The sequence below is a fragment of the Eulemur rufifrons genome, chromosome 1 (assembly GCF_041146395.1).
Source record: "Eulemur rufifrons isolate Redbay chromosome 1, OSU_ERuf_1, whole genome shotgun sequence".
NCBI lineage: Eukaryota > Metazoa > Chordata > Mammalia > Primates > Lemuridae > Eulemur > Eulemur rufifrons.
The window spans coordinates 9069662-9090186 of NC_090983.1; the positions used below are offsets into that span (position 1 = coordinate 9069662).

The 20525-nt window shown below is 43.3% G+C and overlaps 1 protein-coding gene and 1 non-coding gene across 2 annotated transcripts in view; one reads left to right on the plus strand and one right to left on the minus strand.

The window, feature by feature from the left end:
* DNER (delta/notch like EGF repeat containing) overlaps window positions 1–20525 on the plus strand; it is a 293066-nt gene that overhangs the window by 27114 nt on the left and 245427 nt on the right. The gene's annotated exons all lie outside the window — the stretch shown is intronic.
* On the minus strand, window positions 5791–5915 carry LOC138388044 (small nucleolar RNA SNORA19). The gene has a single exon (XR_011234056.1). It is a non-coding gene; the product is annotated as a small nucleolar RNA SNORA19 (small nucleolar RNA).

The window sequence follows — 20525 nt, forward strand, 5'->3', positions numbered from 1 at the left end:
CTTACAATTATGTGTTTGCTCACCTGTTTGCTGTCTGTCCGCACTCTAGAGTCCACAGGATGGGCGCCACGTCTGCTGTGCTCCCAGGTGTTCGACCTGTGCCTGGCATAGCACCTGGCATCTGTAGGTGCTCAATGACCATTTGTTGAATGAATAAATAATAAATGAATTACTGAGGAACACATTAACCGACGCGTACGTTTACAGTCACTGAAATGAATGGGAAAATGCTCATTGTGGAAGGGATATTGTTTGCTGCCTTCTCTATACAGGCAAGTTTATCCACCCGCTGTGGTGAGGGTGACGATGATGGTGGTGATGACAGCTAGTGTTTGTTGGGCAGGTACGACAGGCTGGGCACCGTCCTAGAAGCGTAGCAGTTTCCTCAACATTATGAGCTCTGCTGTGGGAGGAAAAATGACACTCTGCTTTTAAATGGCCATGTTAAACATCGTTCCCATCATATTTTTATTCAAATTAGTAAATTTGTGTCATGTATTCAGTGATTGACTCCACATTCAAATTCAGACTATGATAGAAATAAAAATGATGACGGATCCTGTGAACTATTCATTTGCATACTTGTATTTAAAGCAGAACAGTTTTAATAATTCTAAAACTTTAAAGTAACTGTTGAATTGCAAACAGCATTATTTTGCCGTGGACCCTTTATCCTTCATTTTCTTCAAAGCTGTAGGTTGCTAAGCAACCAAAGATCAGAGTTCTCTAAACTTGTGTTATTATTATACAGCCACAGTCCTGGTGGATAGAAAAAAAATCAACAAAGATAAAAACATGCCCCAGAATGATTATAATAATTCAGTGATTATCTAGATTGCATTCTAGAGAGTCACATGTATTCCCAACCATATGCTCAGTCTCTTTATTTTTACTAGGTCAAGAGAACAGCTTTCATCTAAATTATCTGTAACTACAGAGTCTCATTATAATTCTTCAAAAAAGTAAATCATTTTAAATTAGTTTCAGGTGGAAAACAGCCCATGCTGCTTTATGGTTTGTGGTGTGAACTGTGGGCCATAAATAGGTCATAATCATGAAGACTAGATTTGATAGGAATTTTTACCACAGGTTATGGTCAAGGAAAAATGGGTCAGGGGACAGTATTCTGGGGGGAGGAGGTGTGGCAGACGTCCCTGGGTACACCTTTGTTACTTGCTGGGTGATTTTGAGCAGGTTTCTTAATCTCTCCCAGCCTTAATTTTCCCATCTGTAGAATGGAGCAACAACGGCATCTCCCGCACAGGGGAAGCTGCTGTAACAGACGGGGAGGCCGGCAGTGCCAGATGGTGGGAGCTTTGTATATTGTGGTCAAATTTTTAATTTTATCCTAAGGACACAGGGGGGCTTTTGGAGAATTTACAGAGAACCCCCTTTCTCTGTTCCTCCTCCCCACTGTCCCCATGAGTGGAGGATCATTTGGGTCCTAGGTCTCATCAACCATTGTGTTGGTTGTCTACTGCTGAGAAACAAACTACCCTAAAATGTAGTGGCTTCAACTAACAATCATTTTATTTATTTGCTCGTGGGCAGGGCTGAAAGGGGTGCGTGGCGTCTGCTGGGATGAGGCGGCCGGGCTGGAGAATCCACTCAGGGTCGTGTGGCTGACTGTGTTAAAAGGGTCTCAGTGTCATCTCTCCCATTAACCAACCTTAGGTGTCTTGTTCATCTCTCCCCAGACCCTAGGATGATGCTTGCATAGGAGAGGAGCATCACAAATGTTTGCTCTTGAAAGCAACCTCCTCCTACTTGTTAATATTCCTTTGCCTCTGCTGCACAGCCTCCATGATGCCCTGGCCCCCAGCCCCCAGCCCTGTTTTGGCTTCTGGGGAAAATCTCTGTTCAAAGTCTGGAGATACGTCTTTGGTCTCTATTGCCCTTGAGGTATACTACTAAAGAAGTTATATGTGTAAAGTATTTAGCAGGGTGCCTGGCTCAGAGTGTGTGCCCATGTGTGTTTGTATATCACGATCATCACCATTATCATCATCATCATCATCACCATCACCATCGTCATCTTCACCACCATCACCATCATCATCCTCACCACCATCACCATTATCATCATCACCACCATCACCATCATCATCACCACTATCACCATCATGATCACCACCATCACCATCACCATGATCACCACCATCACCATCATCATCATCACCACCATCACCATCACCATCACCATCATCACCACCATCACCATCATCATCATCACCACCATCATCACCACCATCACCATCATCATCCTCACCACCATCACCATTATCATCATCACCACCATCACCATCATCATCATCACCACCATCACCATCATCATCACCACTATCACCATCATCATCACCACCATCACCATCACCATCATCACCACCATCACCATCATCATCATCACCACCATCACCATCACCATCATCACCACCATCATCACCACTGTCACCATCATCATCACCACCATCACCATCACCATCATCACCACCATCACCATCATCATCATCACCACCATCACCATCATCATCATCACCACCATCACCATCATCATCACCACCATCACCATCATCACCATTAGGAATTTAGCTTTTCTGAACTGACCTTATAACCCAAATGTTTTGTTTTCTTTCCTTTCCATTTTCTTTTTTCCTTGGGAAAATGCGCTTTGATTTCTAAACAGATTTTAAACCCAACCAATTTACAAATTGGGAACAATGTGAACTTCTTTATTGTGCATTCTCTTTGACATTCATAGTTTATGGATTTCATAACTTTTGGTTAATGCTGGATAACTGTTCATTATAAGAAGCTCTAAATTGGTGGAAGGCAGCAAAGCGTTGAGGCTAAGAACACCCCCTTGGAATTTGGACTTCAGAATCACTTGAAGTGTCATTATCTCCCACAAATTACCTGCTGAGGCTCAGTTTCTTCATCTATAAAATGGACTAAGAACATATATCTGAGAGCGTGCTGTGAGGATTAAATAAATTATGTTGAAAAGCCACCAACTGGACCACCGATGGCATAGCAGGTGTTTAGTTTATGGAGTTACTGTCATCAGTCTGGATTTTTATTTATTTATTTATTTTTTGAGACAGAGTCTCACTCTGTTGCCCTGGGTAGAGTGCCGTGGCTTCAGCCTAGCTCACAGCAACCTCAAACTCCTGGGCTCAAGCAATCATACTGCCTCAGCCTCCTCAGTAGCTGGGACTACAGGCATGCGCCACCACACCTGGCTAACCTTTTCTATTTTTAGTAGAGATGGGCCACTACACCTGGCTAACTTTTTCTATTATTAGTAGAGACGGGGGTCTCGCTCTTGTTCAGTCTGGTTTTGAACTCCTGAGCTCAAGCAATCCTCTCTCCTCAGCCTCCCAGAGTGCTAGGATTACAGGTGTGAGCCACCATGCCCGGCTATTAGTCTCGATTTTTTAAAATTTTGGTATCTGTTTACCTGTGGTAAAAATCAAACTTCATGTTATTACTTCTTATAATTAAGATGCTAAATAATTAGCTACCTCAATGATAAATAAATTTATTTTCCTAGTCTGCCTGGAAATCGTTGCCTGCCTTTTGCAGTTTTATAGTTCAATCTTATCAAAAGCAATAACATTTATAACCTCTCTTCCATCCTTGTGGATAACCAGTCTTGACCTCTTGTTGCAGTTGTTTGCTATGATATTATCACTCCCTCATTCCTTCTGTTTCCTCTGTTCAGTTTCATGATTTTGAGATGAAATAACTGGTGTAACTTTTAAAATGCCACTTGCCTAGCTGATTATATCAGTAAGAAGCACTAAGAAGCAAGATTAGTAGGATCTTCACAAGTATTTGAAACACCTCAGTGACATATTTAACTACAGTTCAACAAGCAAATGAAAACTTAATAGGCAAATGAAAGTTGCTCTTAGTTATAGGAATTAGAAAATGCTGACTTTTTTCTTGATAACTAATGAAGTTGAACAACTGTGTGTATGTATACATATATACATACACACATATATTTAATATATAGTTGGCATTTGAATATTCTTTTTTTTTTTGTAATTATAAGATTAGAATTTTCTTTTTTTTTCTTTTTTTTTTTCTTTTTCTTTTTTTTTTATTTCATCTTGTTATGGGGGATACAGAATTGCAGGTTACATACGTTGCTCCTGTTCCGCCTTTCCCCCCAAGCCAGAGCTCCAGACGTGTCTGTTCCCCAGGTCGTGCGCATTGCACCCATCATGTAGGTATATATCCCTCCCTTCCCCACCCCCCCTTCCCGAGTCAGCACCTTCAAGTGTTACCACTCCCCAAACGGTGCGCAATGCACTCATTGTGTAGGTATACCCCCATCCCCTCCCCCGCCCCCCACCTCAGTCTGACATCCAATTGGTGTTGTTCCCAGATGTGTATTTAGGTGATGATCAGGGGAACCAGTTTTCTGGTGAGTACATGTGATGCTTGTTTTTCCATTCTTGGGATACTTCACTTAATAGAATGGGTTCCAATTCTCTCCAGGAGAACCATAGAGATGTCGTATCTTCATCATTCCTTATAGCTGAGTAATATTCCATGGTATACATATACCACAGCTTACTAATCCAATCATGTATTGATGGGCATTTGGGTTGCTTCCACATCTTTGCTATTGTGAATTGTGCTGCTATAAACATTCGGGTACATGTGTCTTTGTTAAAGAATGACCTTTTTCCAAAATGCAAATTAATATCACTATTAATACCACTACATACCCACCAGAATGATTAAAATGAAAAAGAGAGACAATACAAAGTGTTGACAAGGATACAAAGCAACTGGAATTCTCATACATTGTTAGTGGAAATGTGAATTGGTACAAACACTGGAAAGTTATTTAGCAGTATTTATTAAAACTTCACATATGCATACTCTATGACCAGCAATTCAGAGATTCTTACCTATGTTCACCAAAAGATATGTACAAGTATGTACAGCACTATTGATAATGGCCCCAAAGTGTCCTTCAATAGTAGAAAGAATAAATTGTAGTATATTCACGAAGTAGAATATTACCCAGCCATGAAAAGGAACAAACTATTATTACTTTCCACAAATGCATGAGTCTTACATATATAAAGTTGATCAAAAGAAGTCATATACAAAAGAATACACACTATATGATTCCATCTCAACAAGTTCAAAAAGAAGAAAACTGTTATGTTAGAAGTCAAGACAATAATTACTCTTTTAGGGGATAGTAGCCAGAACAGGGCACAACTGGGGTTTTCTAGACTGCCAATAATAATCTATTTCTTGATTTGAAATCTAGCTACAGAGATGTAATGACTTTGTGAAAATAAATCGTGCCGTACACTTAAAAAAAAAAAAAAAAAAAGAAAATGCTAACTTTTATGCTGAAGCTCTTAGGAGCTGAATAAATGCTAACCGAATTTTAATTTAAAAATTCTGTGTATAAGGTTTCTTAGGAAGTTTCAGTTTATCAGGTCTGCTGAATTTTATAGTGGGATTTGGGGGAGAGTGTGGGATAAATTTGTAAACTAGTTTTCAAATATGTCCTCACCTGTTCAGTTGTCATTATGATTCCGAGCGCAGTGCAGTCTTTGGCAGTGGCCTTCAGACTTAAATCCTCGGAATTCTCTCCTCCCTTTTGTTTCTTTCTTTTTTAAAAATAAAATCCATTAAATTAAAAAGAATTGTATTTTCTATGTAACAGACACTAAAACATCTAAAATTCTTTGTTTTTTAACATGCAAAAACATCCCACCGCAAAGAAGTAAAAAAAAGTGTCACCAAGCTATTGATACTTGTCTGAAGGTGACTGACAGCAAAGGCTAACTTAGCCATGCTGCTGATTCACTCCCAAGGTTTGTTTAGCACATTGGAAATATCTTTTCTCTTGACATAAAAAAAGACAATGAAATATGCACTTCCTCCCTTTTTTGTGTGCCAGCTCCTCGTTCGTCATCTTGCTTGCATTTCGAATGATTTCTGTTCCCCTTGAATATGGTTTTCTCTGGAATATGTGCATAGCATCTGGCAATCTGTCACGCCTGTTTCTAATTTCTTGAGATGACATTTACTAAATTAAAGAATACATAATTATGTTTTTATAATTATAAGCATATTATATATGTGACTTTTTCACAGAGGTATACGATTCCATAACCTATTTAATGAACTCCACTGAATTTGAATGAGGGGTTGGGGTAAGGATTCACAGACTCTTAAAGAACAGTGCTTCCCAGAGAAACCTTGTTAAATCATTTTCATTCCCCTTGCGTGCCCCCTTGGGTGGTGTTGCATGGCCTTCCCAGGACTCAGGAACTAAAGTGGGCGACTATAGTAAAGGATGCAGAATTTACTTGAAGACTGACCAAAAATTGTAGATGGTTTTTGGTGTTATGGATGACTAGGAAGAAATTTACTATTAAAGGAAAACGGTAAATCTTGCTTTTAATAGAACCCCCAATTTTGTGAGTTTGGATGCTTTCCTCTAGAAAGGACCAAAGTTCTTCTTGAACATAACTGACTTATGGGAGCAACATCAGGGTTGACAAAGTGTGGCCCTGACCTATTATTTTATCCCTTATCACAACTAGGTTGGTATCTGGGAGCCAGTGGTTCTTTTCTCGTTACTATTAATTACCAGGTGCATCTGGTTACTATTACGCTATTTTGGTGCCAGACATGAGATGTTTGGGGTACATGACTGAGTGTTAGAACCTGGGGTTGGTCTATTGTTTCTCAAGCATTCCATGTCCTTGTCCAAGTCAGCTTCTTTTTATATAACTGGTGTTCAGGAGCCAGCTTGTACCCGTCTTGTACCAGCTGATTGTTACATTTTCAGGAATTTTGCAAGTCACTTGATGTCACGTTGGTACCTTGAAATTGGCCACATTGGGAGTGTTTTCACCATGGAAATTGGCACAGGCTACAAATCAGAGCTCCTTTCAGGGGTCAGGTTGTTAAACTTTTATCAGCACACCACTATATATGCTCCTCCTTTGGGGACCCTATCTGTTGTGGGTTTTTATTGTCTGCAATTCCTTGATTAACACCCTTCCCACTCCCACTCCCTGCCAAAGCTCATCTCTTCATGAAAGCAACATTCATCAATGTATCCTTAGCTACTAACACAGTACCTAGAACATAGTAGGGGGATAACTGGATATTTATTGACTGCATCTATACATGTCTTTTTGAACCATTCTCTACACATTTTTCAAATTGGACTTTTGTTGGAAAGAGAGTTTATGTGATCATTACTTTCAAGAGAGATTGCACTGCTGAGAAAGATAGGCTCTATGAAAAGCCAATTGTCAGTTTTTTAAATCAGCTTAAAAAGTAAGTGGATCCTCTGATTCTTTAATTTTGCCCAACTAATACATGGTATTGCTTAAAAGAGCATGTAGAGCTTGCTTACTTGCCTTTGGTAGGGAAGTTCCAGGCTCTAGCCTGCTATGGGGCACTCCAGTGTTGAGACCATGTTGCCAGCCTATCAGACCCTGCACTTGAGTGATATCTGCACTTTAAGGAAATTAGTGACTACGTGGGGGACAATGGTTATTCTCTGGTTATTACTAATTACCAGGTACATACAGTCTCCTGTGCAGGAACATGAGAATCACCAACAAGAATGAGATCCACGGTCCATTTAATGTAAGAGTTGGCCAATAGGATCCCCAAAGGATGCACTTATGGGAGGAAAACCTTCTTCCTTGATGCAACTTTATAGGTTGGGTCCTTCTGAGAAGCCATCCATGACTCAGTGGCCTATTAGTATGTCCATACTCTTTCTATTACATGCCTGGGGCCATATCTTGAGACTAATGAGTTTCATACCATTATTACTCTTTGTGAATACTTGGCTTCCTTTTATTTGCCTTATACTTTGAGGTGTAGAAGGTACCCCCTTATTCCAGTATTTTAGGATTTGGTGAATGAATCCAGAATCACTCCTTCAGGATTGTGTAGGTTTGAATCAGATGCCTTCTGGTACTTTGCAGCTGGGGCAGACCTAACTTTTACAGACTTTTTTCAAATGGGTCAGATTGCTTTGACTGCATATGATTATATGCAATTGCACACCATGTCCCTCTGGATTAGAAGTGAGTCACTCCATTTTTTATGTGAGAGGGCTTGGGCTGACTGTGCTCCTGAAGAGTGATGGAATTGGCTTGAGTTTTGATATGAAAGATGTTAGGACAGGTGGTTAACTTATTGGTTTGCCATGTAATGAAGCCCAGTTTAGAGTGAATGACAGTTGTGTGAGCAAATGCAGAAAAGTCAACAGTAAATGTGAGGACAGAGGAGTTGGTATTATCAAATATCAAATGGGCCACCACATAGGCAGAACAAGGTATTAGTGGCTTTCATAGATTTTAACATTTCTACTGAGATGCACAAGTAGATGAGAAGATACTGTGGATAAAGTGCAGGTTATAACCTGTCTTTTAAGACTACTATTTTTAACTGTCAGACTATGCTAGATGTTATGGAAAATGGCCACAATAATTCTGTTTTCAGTCTAAGAAATGGAATACGATAGGGTTTCAGAGATCCAAGGATAATGCTTGCACAAGTGAAGTTAAAAGCTAATGAAGTCCTTTTGTAATAATATTTTCCTATTAAGTATGTGTTTTAAAATATAGTTTCACATATTTTATAACTACTTGCCACTCTCCTTCTCCCCTTATGTATCTTATTGCTTAGGAAAAAGGTGAACATTAATTCTTGGACTATATTGGAGAGAAATTATGGTTAAAGTGATTTGGATCCTTAAATGCTGTAGTAATTATTTTCTCTCCTTTCTCCCCTAATATTCTGGTTCAGAAATACACTTCAGGCAGGTCTGTGGTCTGCTCTTGTTGAGGAGGAACACTCAGGTGCAGTCTTTGCACCTGGTGTGCAGACTGTGACATAGTCGTGTCTACAGGACCTCTGGGGGGAGTTTGAGCGGGCGAGTATTAAAAAAGGGAAGGATTCTCACACATGGTGGAATCTTTCTCTTGCCATGTATGTGTCAAAGCAAAATCATCAGAGACTCTGTAGGGAGCCTTTGGGAACCTGGAAAGCCCTAATCTCCACTTGAGGGCATGCAATGTGGTCTCCTGCTTTGTGGATCCATCTTGGGGAGATGTAGATGATGTTTCCAGATCGTATACCATCAGACACATTTTATGTCCTAACTGTTTATTGGTATCTTTCTGTCAATCACTTCCCCTTTTGTTATGACTTCCTCACACAACGTAAATAGAGAAAAGTTGTGTGATGAGGTACTCCCTGTAGGTACTGAAATATGTGTATGTACTTTTCTTCTATGGCTCTAAAATCCAGAGGGAACAGGGTCTGGTGTAGCAGTAATGAGTTGTCAATTGTGCGCAAGATCATACATGGAGGATTGAGAGAATTTGATGCCTCATAGTCGAAGAACTTTGGTCTAGCTTTTGCAACACACAGAGTGCTCATCTTGGGTGATATGGTTTCCTCAGCCTCATCTGCCAAATCTTTTTGACTGTACCTACCTGATGGTCACAGGATACTTTTTAACTTACTTATTTATATGCAGCTAATTTCTACATTAAAATATTTTTATAAACAAGAATCTTGAGGGACTCCAGATCCTTGCTTTCCTGAAGAATTTGTGATATCTGGGTTCTCCTGCAACCCTGGCACATGAGAATCACATCAGAAACTCAGGAAGGAGGTATTTGTAGTATTTCCACAATTCGATGGAAGGAATAAAGAAATGACTGGGAAAGCTGTTGGGAAGTATAAAGGGAACATTGGCCCAGAGGTTTTTAGTAAATAATTAGGGAGGAACAAATGGCTGTCACTGTGTATAGTCCTGGATGACACATGCCTCAAACTTGCTTATTGCCATGCATGGTTTTGGATGAGGAAGTCTGGCTTGCATGAGTTTTGACATATGCCATTTTGTGTGCAAAGCTCATTAAAAAAATGTTTAAAACTCCCAAATTGGCCTTAGAACAAGAGTAAATATGAGTGTAACTCATGCTTTGTTAGGATCAACAAACTCCTTTCCCCTGTCCTAAGAGCTGTAAAGGATGACAAAGACCATCAGTTAAATAAAGCTTGAGACAGAAAATGAGGGAAAGTCCCCCAGCCTGTGTAACATGAAAGCCATAGTTAAGATTTTATTTTTTCATCTGTCAGGGAACAATCATGAGAGCACAGGCACCTAGTTATCACTTTAATGCTTCTAAAAATTTTAACATATCGATAGCACGAATGTGATGATGGCGTTGCTTCTAAACCCTAAAAAGTACATTCTTGGCTTTCACCTGTGTATTGAAGACAACACCACTTTGAAATTTACATCGGGCTCCATAGAACCTTTCCTTTGAATGTTATAGCTGATGTAGATTTAAAAAATCATTGTAATCTATGCTAGGGGGTGAGAAGTGGTATATTTATGAAAAGAAGAGAGTGGCGCTGCTCTCCAAGGCTAAACCTGCCCAGGCTGTGGGAGGTGGGAATTTACACCTGGCTTCTACTCCCTCCCTCCTTCAGTTCGGAGTGTTCAGTGTTGTATATAAAATGAGAGTCACGAGAGGGATTGGGAACCTTAAAAACACCCTTGAAATCTGTGATGATGGAAGAACTTCAATTGGCATCCTCATCTCCGATTTCCTTTTCCTAGAGTGATCTGGGTCCTGATATTGTGGGAAGGCAGGAGGGCAGTGTGCTCTGTTGGGTGGAAATGCACGGTGCTATCTGCCAACAGCAGAGGCTCTCTCTGGGCTCCTGAGCCAGAAGGAAATGCCTCAAATGTGAAAGACACCAAGCAAGGAAAGCAGCATTAACCAGAGTCATCCCAGAGGGCGGAAGACCAGCAAAACAGAGGCTGGCATTTCAAAGACAAGATTGGGTGGATGGGATGGTGAAGATGCAGAGGAGAGGGTTGTGATGGTCTTCACCAGGAGGACGGGAAAGAAGAAACCCCAGTGTCATGAGGCATGGAGGAAGCAGAGTGGGAAGAACAAGAATCCTGTAGGCAGCACCATGTGCTAAGTCTGTAGTAAGTCACACACTGAGTCTGTGGGTGACACCACACACTGAGTGGGCCAGCATTGAGGCTTCACAGAAAATCATGCTCTAGAAAAGGGGACATGAGAATCATCATGTCCACCCACCTGAATCAAAGAGCAGATGTATCTGCAGGCTGTAGATCATTGTGAACATGGTACCCAAACACTACAACAGGGTGACAGCTCTATGATAGCTCATGAAATGGAGAGGGAAGCAGTTCTGCCTGAGAATTTCAAGTTCATCTTCACAGTGACTTCTGAAAATAAATAAATAAATAAATAAATAAAAAGACCCAGTCCTGCCTCCTTCCCCCAGGCCCAGCCCCAGGAGGCCCCATCTGCAGACTTCCCGCTGTTCCTTGTTTATCATGCTCACAAGTGACTTGGAAATCACTTGGGACATTCTCAGGAGTTCTCCCTGGGAGATAAATGTCTGTAGACCCTATGCAAAACATCTCCCATGTGCTGCTTAGAGAGGAGGACTTTGTTGAAGGGGCTGAAAACAGGGATGGGATGGGAAGACCTAAAAGAACAGTCCTTTATTGGAGCAAACAGCACTCTAAATCACAGAAGCATGTAAACATAGGATCTAAGAAAAGTATTAGCATCAAGCCGTTCAGCATACATAACTATGTGACGACTTTTTTCGTGCTCATTTGACCTTATTCAACTATCATTTAGCAAATGTCAGGAGTATTTTCAGACGCTTTGAATCTTCACAACCGCCTTTTGGAGCTGATGAGCATACTCTCTGGTGAGTAGCTTGCCTGGGATCTCACAGTGGGTGAATTTTAGGTTGAAGTCTGACCCTTCCAAGTTTGGAACTCTCCACCATCTGCAGCTCAGCCAGCACAATTTCTTCCCCAAAGTCGAGAGCCGTGGTTTTTGAGGCTGCCTCTGTGGTGCTACCAGTGAGTGAGGGATACGGGGATCCCACATCGGCAGCAGCACTGTCAAAAGAGAGCTGCGGTTTCCTTTGCCTCTTAACCCTCCTGATACATCCCTGAAATACCAGCAGCCAGCCTTGAGGTCATGCTTCTTGGAGGCTTGCAGTGGTGGCCCCTCCTGGGAGATAGACTTCACCACTCCCAGCACGCTGGCCCTCACCGGCCTGTTTGCAGGCTGGGCACAAGCCCAGGGGACTTGGCAGCCTGAAGGAACTGGGTCTGTTCCTACCCCCCATGAAGACTGGTGGATGCCAGACGAGGGCATGTTGGTCGTTTCTTCTATAAAATGTGAGCTGAGTGGCTGAGGCAGGCCTGGAGTGCCTTCCCTTTCGTAGGATAACGAGATTTCTCCCAGATGATTAGTCTCCAGGGATGCGCTGAGCAGTGAGAAATCAGGAAAGCCTGTGTCTGCCAGTGATCCACTTTGGCTTGTCCTTTGTGCTTTGTGCCACCTTTAAGTCCAACTCTCTGCTGGACAGTAACAAGATGTCAAAGTGACAGCTCAGATAAGGTTCCTGGCCACAAATTCTCTGAAGTGAAGCAAAGTGAACGCAGGCCTGGGATCAGAGCCGACAGTCTGGCAGTTGGTGGGCGTTGAGGTTGGCAAAGAGTTGAAACTGCTGAGCAGGAGGCACGGGATGGAGCTAGGCCACCGTGGTGTACCTTGACATCATCTACGGCAGTCCAGAAGCTCCTCATTCTGCGTGGTCCTGTGACACCAACACGGCTCCTCCAGCAGGCTTTTTGACTTGCCCTCCTGGGGAGGAAGGTGTCTTTGGTGGCTTATGTTGTGTGGTATGGCGTATGCTTTACTCTTCAGGGTATTGTCAAAGTTAGAACAATTAGCTCCCTCCTCCCTCACCAACATTAACACACATACATGTCAACAATTCCCAAATATGCTGCCTGTGCTTTGAACAACTCAACAGGATGGCCACTTCGAGAACAATATGATTTTTTGTTTTTTTGTGAGATGGGTTCTCACTATGTTGTCCAAGCTGGTCTCAAACTATTGGGCTCAGGCAATCCTCCCACCTTAGTCTCCTGAATAGCTAGAATTACAGGCTCAAGCCACCATGCCCGGCCTAGAACAATGATTTTTACATGAAAGATGACTAAGGCTGATGGCTTGTGAATGTCCTTTCTTCAGTAGCTTCTCTCTGCAGCAGGGACATCTTCCAGCTCCCTGTTAAGGACAAGGTGATGAGCGAAGACAGAAATCACCATTTGCAATTTGCATTACCTTATGTCTCAGGGTGTCAGAAATAGACACTCCTTCTGGCTTCCCGACAAATATTTGGGCAAATAAATTTCAATAGAGCAGGTGAACTATAAGCTCCATGAAAGCAGGAGTTATCCTCATCACCGAATCTAGCCTAGTGCCTTCACTGTTAGAGCTCACAGTGATTTGTGGATAAATGAATGAACTGTGACATAATGAAGGCGTAACCCCAGGGAACACTCCTCAGGAGAGCAAAGTGTGACAGTGGCAGAGAGCTTTGTGCCTCTTATTGATTCACAAGAGCAAGGATTCTGGATCTGTTTGGGTTGCATCCAGAAACGGATGACACTGTTGAGTTAGCATAATTTGGGAAGAGTTAAATAAAGGAACTATCTACACAGGAGTGGGCAGGGCTCAGAAAAACCAAAAAGGGACCCTGCAGTGTCCAAGGCTAGCAACAGCTCCTTTGCTGCCCTCGTCCTGAAGGGGCCGGAGGGGAGACAAGCCGTTCTTGGGACCTGGAGTCCAAATGGGTTGTGTTAGAGGACAGGAGCAGAGACCTTCCCCGGAGGTATGCAGCCAGACTGTAGTGACGCACGAGGAGGAGCGGGGGTGACAAATGCCTGTTCTTTTCCCTCCCTGGTCTCTGGCCAGTGCACCCTGCTGGCCAGGCCATCCTGCAGCCAGAGTCAAAGGAGCCTGTGGACGCGTCCACGTGTCAGCCCCTGGGCACAGAGCAGCGGGGAGAGCGGAGACTGGCTCTGGAGGGGCACGCAGGGAGGAGAGCCGGCACAGCCTGCCCATCTGCGCAGCTTTCTTCTGCTCATGATGGAGTCGAGCAGCTGGCATTTGGCGCCTCAGTTTCCCCTGGCGCTGCATGGCTAAGCACTGTCCTGGCATTCTGAACCGAGCATGATCAGTAACGGGTGTTCCTGAAACATCCTCCCACACCAGAGGGCAGTGCACATGGCTCCCCAAACAGCTGTGGTCACTGGGGGAAGAAACGCTTAGCAGATTATTTGTCGGTAGACCTGTGAGATGCTCTTTGCCAAAAGTGGATGAAACAATATTTTTGATCCTGCAGACTCTTCTAGAAACTTGCCACTCTTCCATTAAGAGGTTGAATCTATGTCCCCTCCCCTTAAACATGGGCACAGGCTTGTGACTGCTTCTGTGACAAGAAAGAATGTGGTGGAAATGTCACAGCGTGACTTCTGAGGCGAGGTTAGAAGAGGTGATACAGCTTCCACCTCTCTCTCAATCTCTCTCTCACTCTCTCAGTCTTTCCCTCAATCTCTTAATCTCTTAATCTCTCTCTTACTCTCAATCTCTCTCTCTCAATCTCAAACTCCCCCCCACCTCTCCCCTCCCTGGCCTCTCCTCCTCCTCCCCCTTCCGAGCCCCCTCCCCCACTCCCTCTCCCTCTCCATGCACCTGTGGAGCCCTGAGCTTCCATCTAAGAAGTCTGGCTCCTCAGAGACCACCAGGCTGGAGAGACCACACAGAGAGCTCAGCTGGAGATAAACCGTGGGGCCTGGCTGTCCTGGCCCTCAGCGTCTGGAATGTCCCCACCCCAGCCACCACAGCCCTGAGACCCAGAGAGCCTGCGTGTGAGTTCAGCCCAGCCCTGCCCGCCCTGCGGACGCCAGGGGGAGCAGAGACGAGTTGTTCCAGCTGACCCCTACCCTGTGGGCAAGATCAACCTTGTCATTGTTTTAAACCTCTTACGTTTTGGCGTGGTTTGTTATACAGCAATAGATAACAGAAAGAGTAGGCTAGGCCGGGCGCGGTGGCTCACGCCTGTAATCCTAGCACTCTGGGAGGCCGAGGGGGGCGGATCGTTTGAGCTCAGGAGTTCGAGACCAGCCTGAGCAAGAGCGAGACCCCATCTCTACTAAAAATAGAAAGAAATTATATGGACAGCTAAAAATATATATATAGAAAAAATTAGCCGGGCATGGTGGCGCATGCCTGTAGTCCCAGCTACTCGGGAGGCTGAGACAGGAGGATTGCTTGAGCTCAGGAGTTTGAGGTTGCTGTGAGCTAGGCTGACGCCACGGCACTCACTCTAGCCTGGGCAACAGAGTGAGACTCTGTCTCAAAAAAAAAAAGAAAAAAAAAAAAAAAAAAAAGAAAGAGTAGGCTAAGAAGCTGCTAGTTGAAGCTTTGATTCTCCCTTTCTTTGATCTCAACTATACATATCTGCAAACTTGTCCTACCCTCCTCCCACAAAGAGATCTTCGAAGTATAATAATAGCTAATACTTTCTGAGCATTTCCATGTGCCAGTGACTGCACTCAGTGTCTGCCCCTGTTATCTCCTGTGAATTCTCACAGCTCCATGAAGCACCATCACTGCCCCCTGGACTAACAGACAAGGAAGCTAATGCAGAGAAGAGGGTAGTTTTTATCTACCCAGATCAAACCTGGCCGATTGACCCCAGAACCCATCCGTTGCCTGCGTGTAGAATCTTAAAAAGCAGCATCTCGGAGAAGCCTTGGGAAATACTCTAGCAATTCATTTAGTGCATATTTATTGAGCACCAATAAACTCAGACACTGTGCTCAGTGGTGGGCATAGGGCAATGAACAAGACAGACAAGATTCCGGCTTTCTCAGAGCTTATATTCTAGTTCTGGGGACGGGGTGGGGGGGAAGAGATAAACATAAGTAAACAAGAAAATAGCAGAGAATGAGAAATGCTGTGCACAGAATTAAATGAGGTGACAACAAAGAAGGTGACTAGCTGATTACATTGGATAGGAGGTTACATTTAACCTGAGAAGTGAATTTTTTTTTTTTTTTGAGACAGGGTCTTGTTCTGTCACCCGGGCTAGAGTTCAGTGGCATCGTCATAGCTCACTGCAACTTCAAACTCCTGGGGCTCAAGCGATCCTCCTGCTTCAGCCTCTTGAGTAGCTGGGACTGCAGGCATGTGCCACCACTCCCAGATAATTTTTAAATTTTTTTTGTAGAGACAGCATCTTACTACGGTTGCCCAGACTGGTCTCAAACTCCTGGCCTCAAGTGATCCTTCCGACTTGGCCTCCGAAAGTGCTGAGCAAAGTGGCATGAGCCACTGCACCTGAGAAGCAAATTTTAAGGAGCCAGACGGAGGAGATTTGGAAAGCTGGCCCACAGCAGGAGGGAGAGCTTAGGTAACCTTCAGTGAGAGCAGCTTGGCAAGTTCAAGTGCCCAAGGGAAAGCCAGTACCGCTGGAGCTGGGTAGACTCAGGCGGATTTGAATTGGAGCCTCTTGATGAGTGACGGTTGTTTGGGGACCAGCAGTGGTTTCATCATTTATTGGTTATTGTTTGAGCAAGCTCCGATTTCATAACGGCCTTCTCAGGCAGGGTGGTAGGTGCTGGATACAGGAACTGTGGAAGCTGTCCTATCTTGTTCTTCTTTTAATATTTTCAGCATACACTTATTTTTATTTTTTTCTGATTATAAGAGTAACACATGCTTGTTATTAAAAAATTTGGAAATAGAAAAAAGTCAGAAAAGAATTCACTCACAGGCAGGCAACTACTCTTAACATTTTGCACATTTGCCAGTCTTTACTGTGCATTTGATTCATAGTTGAAATTGTACACTGGACCTATGTTGTCAGTTTGGTATCCACTAGCCATATGCAGCCATTTAAATTCATATTAAATTAGTTAAACGCAAATAAAATTAAAAATGCAGTTCCTTACTCACAATAGCCACGTTTCAAGTGCTCAATAGCTGCATTGGCTAGAGCTACCCTATGGACAGTGCAAGAGAGAATATTTCCAGCGTCATAGAGAGTCCTGTTGGACAGGGCAGTACTAGATACGATCCCATTCCTGCATTTGTAAGTATCAGTGCTTTTTTCTTAGTGCATTTGCGCCCTAGGTTTTGACTTGCCTATGTGACAAAGGCAGTGCCATTCAAACCCTGCATCATGCCCATGAATCTGGCCTGGATCCTTTGAGTGACCTCAGTCTTTTTTGTTCATAAATAACCATGATTTCCTGATGCCTGGTGAGGATTGCTGCAGCAGCAATTCTAGAACTTTAATGGTTTCCGAGTGATGTAGGGCCTTCTGGGCCCTTCCCCTACCACAGTCTGGCTCAGCAGCTTTGATGTGAAGGCGGGATGCTGATGCACCTCTGTGGCTCCAGCAGGGATTAGGGAACTTGAGCTGATTGTCACAGGTCTGGCATGGACGTTTCCTGTCTTCTCATACTCACTTAGCAAGAACTCCACCTATGTGTTATGGACATCATTTATTTTAGAAAAATTTTATGATCCTTTTTCCACTTCTTCCTTTTAGGTCTCAGCAACCTCTAAGGGATGTTCTTGTTTTGTGTTCTTTCTGGATCAAGATATTAGAAGCTGTTCCTTTACTTTCTGGGACACAAAGTGATGCACACAGTCTCTCCGAATGTACTCTTTCCTCGAGCAAGTATAAGAAGCAAATTAGGTTACAGCCATGTGCGCACGGCCTGAGCCGACATTATCGCGCAGTGAGCCTTTCCAAAAGGCGTCCGATTAGAAGGCGGAGACAGTGGAAGTGGCAGCGTCTCCACTAGCTGGGTCTTTCTGGTTGTGAGAGCTTCATGTCCTGTCCGAAGGGTGGTGGACACAGTCATGACAGCGTGACCTCAAAATCCTCTCAATTCTGTGTAACACTTTAAGTGTGGATGAGGTAATAGACATTATTGGGCAAGTGTTTGGGCTTCAGAAACTCTGAAGGCTTCCACACATCTATTTTGTTAGCTAAAATATGGCATAACTTCTCTGACATGGTCATTGACATAAAATCTCCAGTGGGTCTCTCCACGCCCAACTTAACATACGGATTTGTCCACGTTCCCAAGTGGAGGCCGGAATCTGTTGTTATCATGACTGTTAGAAAGCAAGTTGTCCCTCCCTGCTGTTGTCCAAACCTGCCTCCTTTCTTCCATTTCCTTGCTTCCCTCCCTTCCTCCTTCCGCATTACATTAAAAATCTATCTTTTTTTTTTTTTGGTAATAAACTTAAAATAGTCTTGTTGAAAATCATTAAGCTACATGGAAGTATCTCAGCTTTCATTTGAATAGACAACACCTTTGTTGGAAAATGTATCGGGGGTAGCAAGGACATAGAGGACACGCAGCTCATAAATGGCTGTCATTTATTGGGGCAAATGCTGTGGGATAACCGTGTCCCACATTCTGGCAGCATAAAACCAAAGTAGCATAAAGAACAAAAGTACCAGTGGTGAACAGCAGCACCCCCAGTACACGTGACCCTGGGCAACTTATATAATAGTCATTAAAGACGTCTGTTTGCTCCCAATGACTTTTTGATTAAAATGCTACGCTCAGCATTCCCAAAGGCATGGGTTTGTCAGAAACTCTCTGCAGCCTCGTACGTGGTTTCCTTTTCCCACTTTTCTATGTGTCATTTTGCAGAGTGGTTTTGGGCAGTGCTATTTTGGGCAGATGCATTTCTATGTCCAGATAGATAGTGCTGTACAATCCTTTCAGCCCATTAGTCGCCCCATGGGTGTATTGTTGCCATTGAATCCTGGGGAGCTTCTCCAGGCGCTGTAGCCCTGCTGAAAAGCAATATTGGACAGGGGCCATTATCTAGGCCATTTGTGACAGGGTGGGTGTTTGGCTAATCCTGCCCACTGAGGCTTTTCCTTGTCTGCGATACAGGAGAGAAGTCATGGGCAGCTGCGTACTCATTTGAGCATCTGACACGACACAGAGCTATTTCAGAGATAGTCTTAGCTTAACCTTCAGGCACTTCTTGTGGAACTGTCCCCCAGGCATGTCAGGTGGCCCCCCTCCCGCCCCCGCCCCCCATCAGGGAAGCTCGTGTTTTCCTGCCCAAGCATGACGTTTCTCAACTTCATCCGCAGAGGGACGTTTGCTCTGTTCCCTCCAGGTGCTGGTTGCTTCCATTTTAAATCGTCTGATATGTATCTCCAGTCAGAAGTATGGGCAGAAGAACTGATACAGCGAGAACTATCCCTATACCAAGTCACAGACCCATAAAGCTACGGACCTGGACTAGTTCCCAAAAGAATTGTATTAACTGAGCAAGGCTAATATTATGCTCTCAGTTTTTATTGAGGATCGTTGTAAGAAATAGTGTGGGTTTGTACTTTCTGTAAAACAGCTGTTAAGGATATTATCCATCACGTTGTAGAATGTCCTTAATATAATGATACAGATGGAAATTTCCTTTGAGTTCAGAGCTGGGGAAATTGAATGTCTACTGATGAATTCGTATGATAAAAGTCAGATAAAAACTGCTTAATACATCACGTTTCGTCTTTTGCCCCGTTTGCTATGAAGCTCATAGCTAATTTTTGTGCTCAATTGTAGAAACTCCTCTAAGTTTAGCTTTTTAAAATATGAGTCCTATCCTTCCTCACCTTTCTAACTTGGGTATTGTCTTTGGGTTATTGTTAAAATATTTTGGGGGGTTTGTTTTACTGCAACTGTGCTTTTTATGATGAGCCACATCAAATTATTTTTGGAAATGGGTGTGGGAGAGATACCAATGATTTGTTCTAGAGTTTTCCCAGTTGCTCACATGATGTTGATCGCCATTAGATAGAGAGAGAAGGGAAGGCGAAGGAGGAGGTGTTTTAAGTGTGAAAGGAAAGAGGATATAACATAGTTAAAGGACATTATGAACAAAGGCCGGGAGGGGGGACTTGTGCAGGAGGTAGTGAGGTGAACATCATGGGGTGTAATGGGAAATAGGACAGGAAATCTCTGCTAAGGGGAGATGGGCCAGGGGCTTGGAGGCTGGATTTGGATTTGGATACCAAGCTCACTTAGGACTAGGCTAGGTGGGCTCCGAGAAATTCAGGTTTTTGGATAAAGGTGAGTTAAGATGAAAGTGTGATGCAGAATGTTTATCTGACATGCACAGTGACTGGAATTGAGTTGAGATTGGAACTGAAAGACCAGCTAAGGGGAGGTTGTGGAGATTCAGGCACGTCAGGGATAGGTTTGTAGAGGTGGAGAAGGAAAAGTGACTCCACCTTTGCAATGATGTAAAGAAAGACCCAGAGCACTTTGACTCGCCTTCAGCCCTGTTAGTCCTAGTGCTAACAGTGTCCGGAATTTAGATTAGGCCCTGTTTTAGTTTGACTTTGCATCCAGCTATGCATTGCTTTGGTAGACTGTATCTAGCACTGAGTAGGTTGGAAATATCAAATACTGACATTCTGGTGTTTTTTGCTATTGCTTTAATATTGCCTTATGACTGTTTGAGGTCAACATTTACTCATATATTTAAATATTTTTTTTATTACATTGCTGACTATATCTCCTCCTAATATTA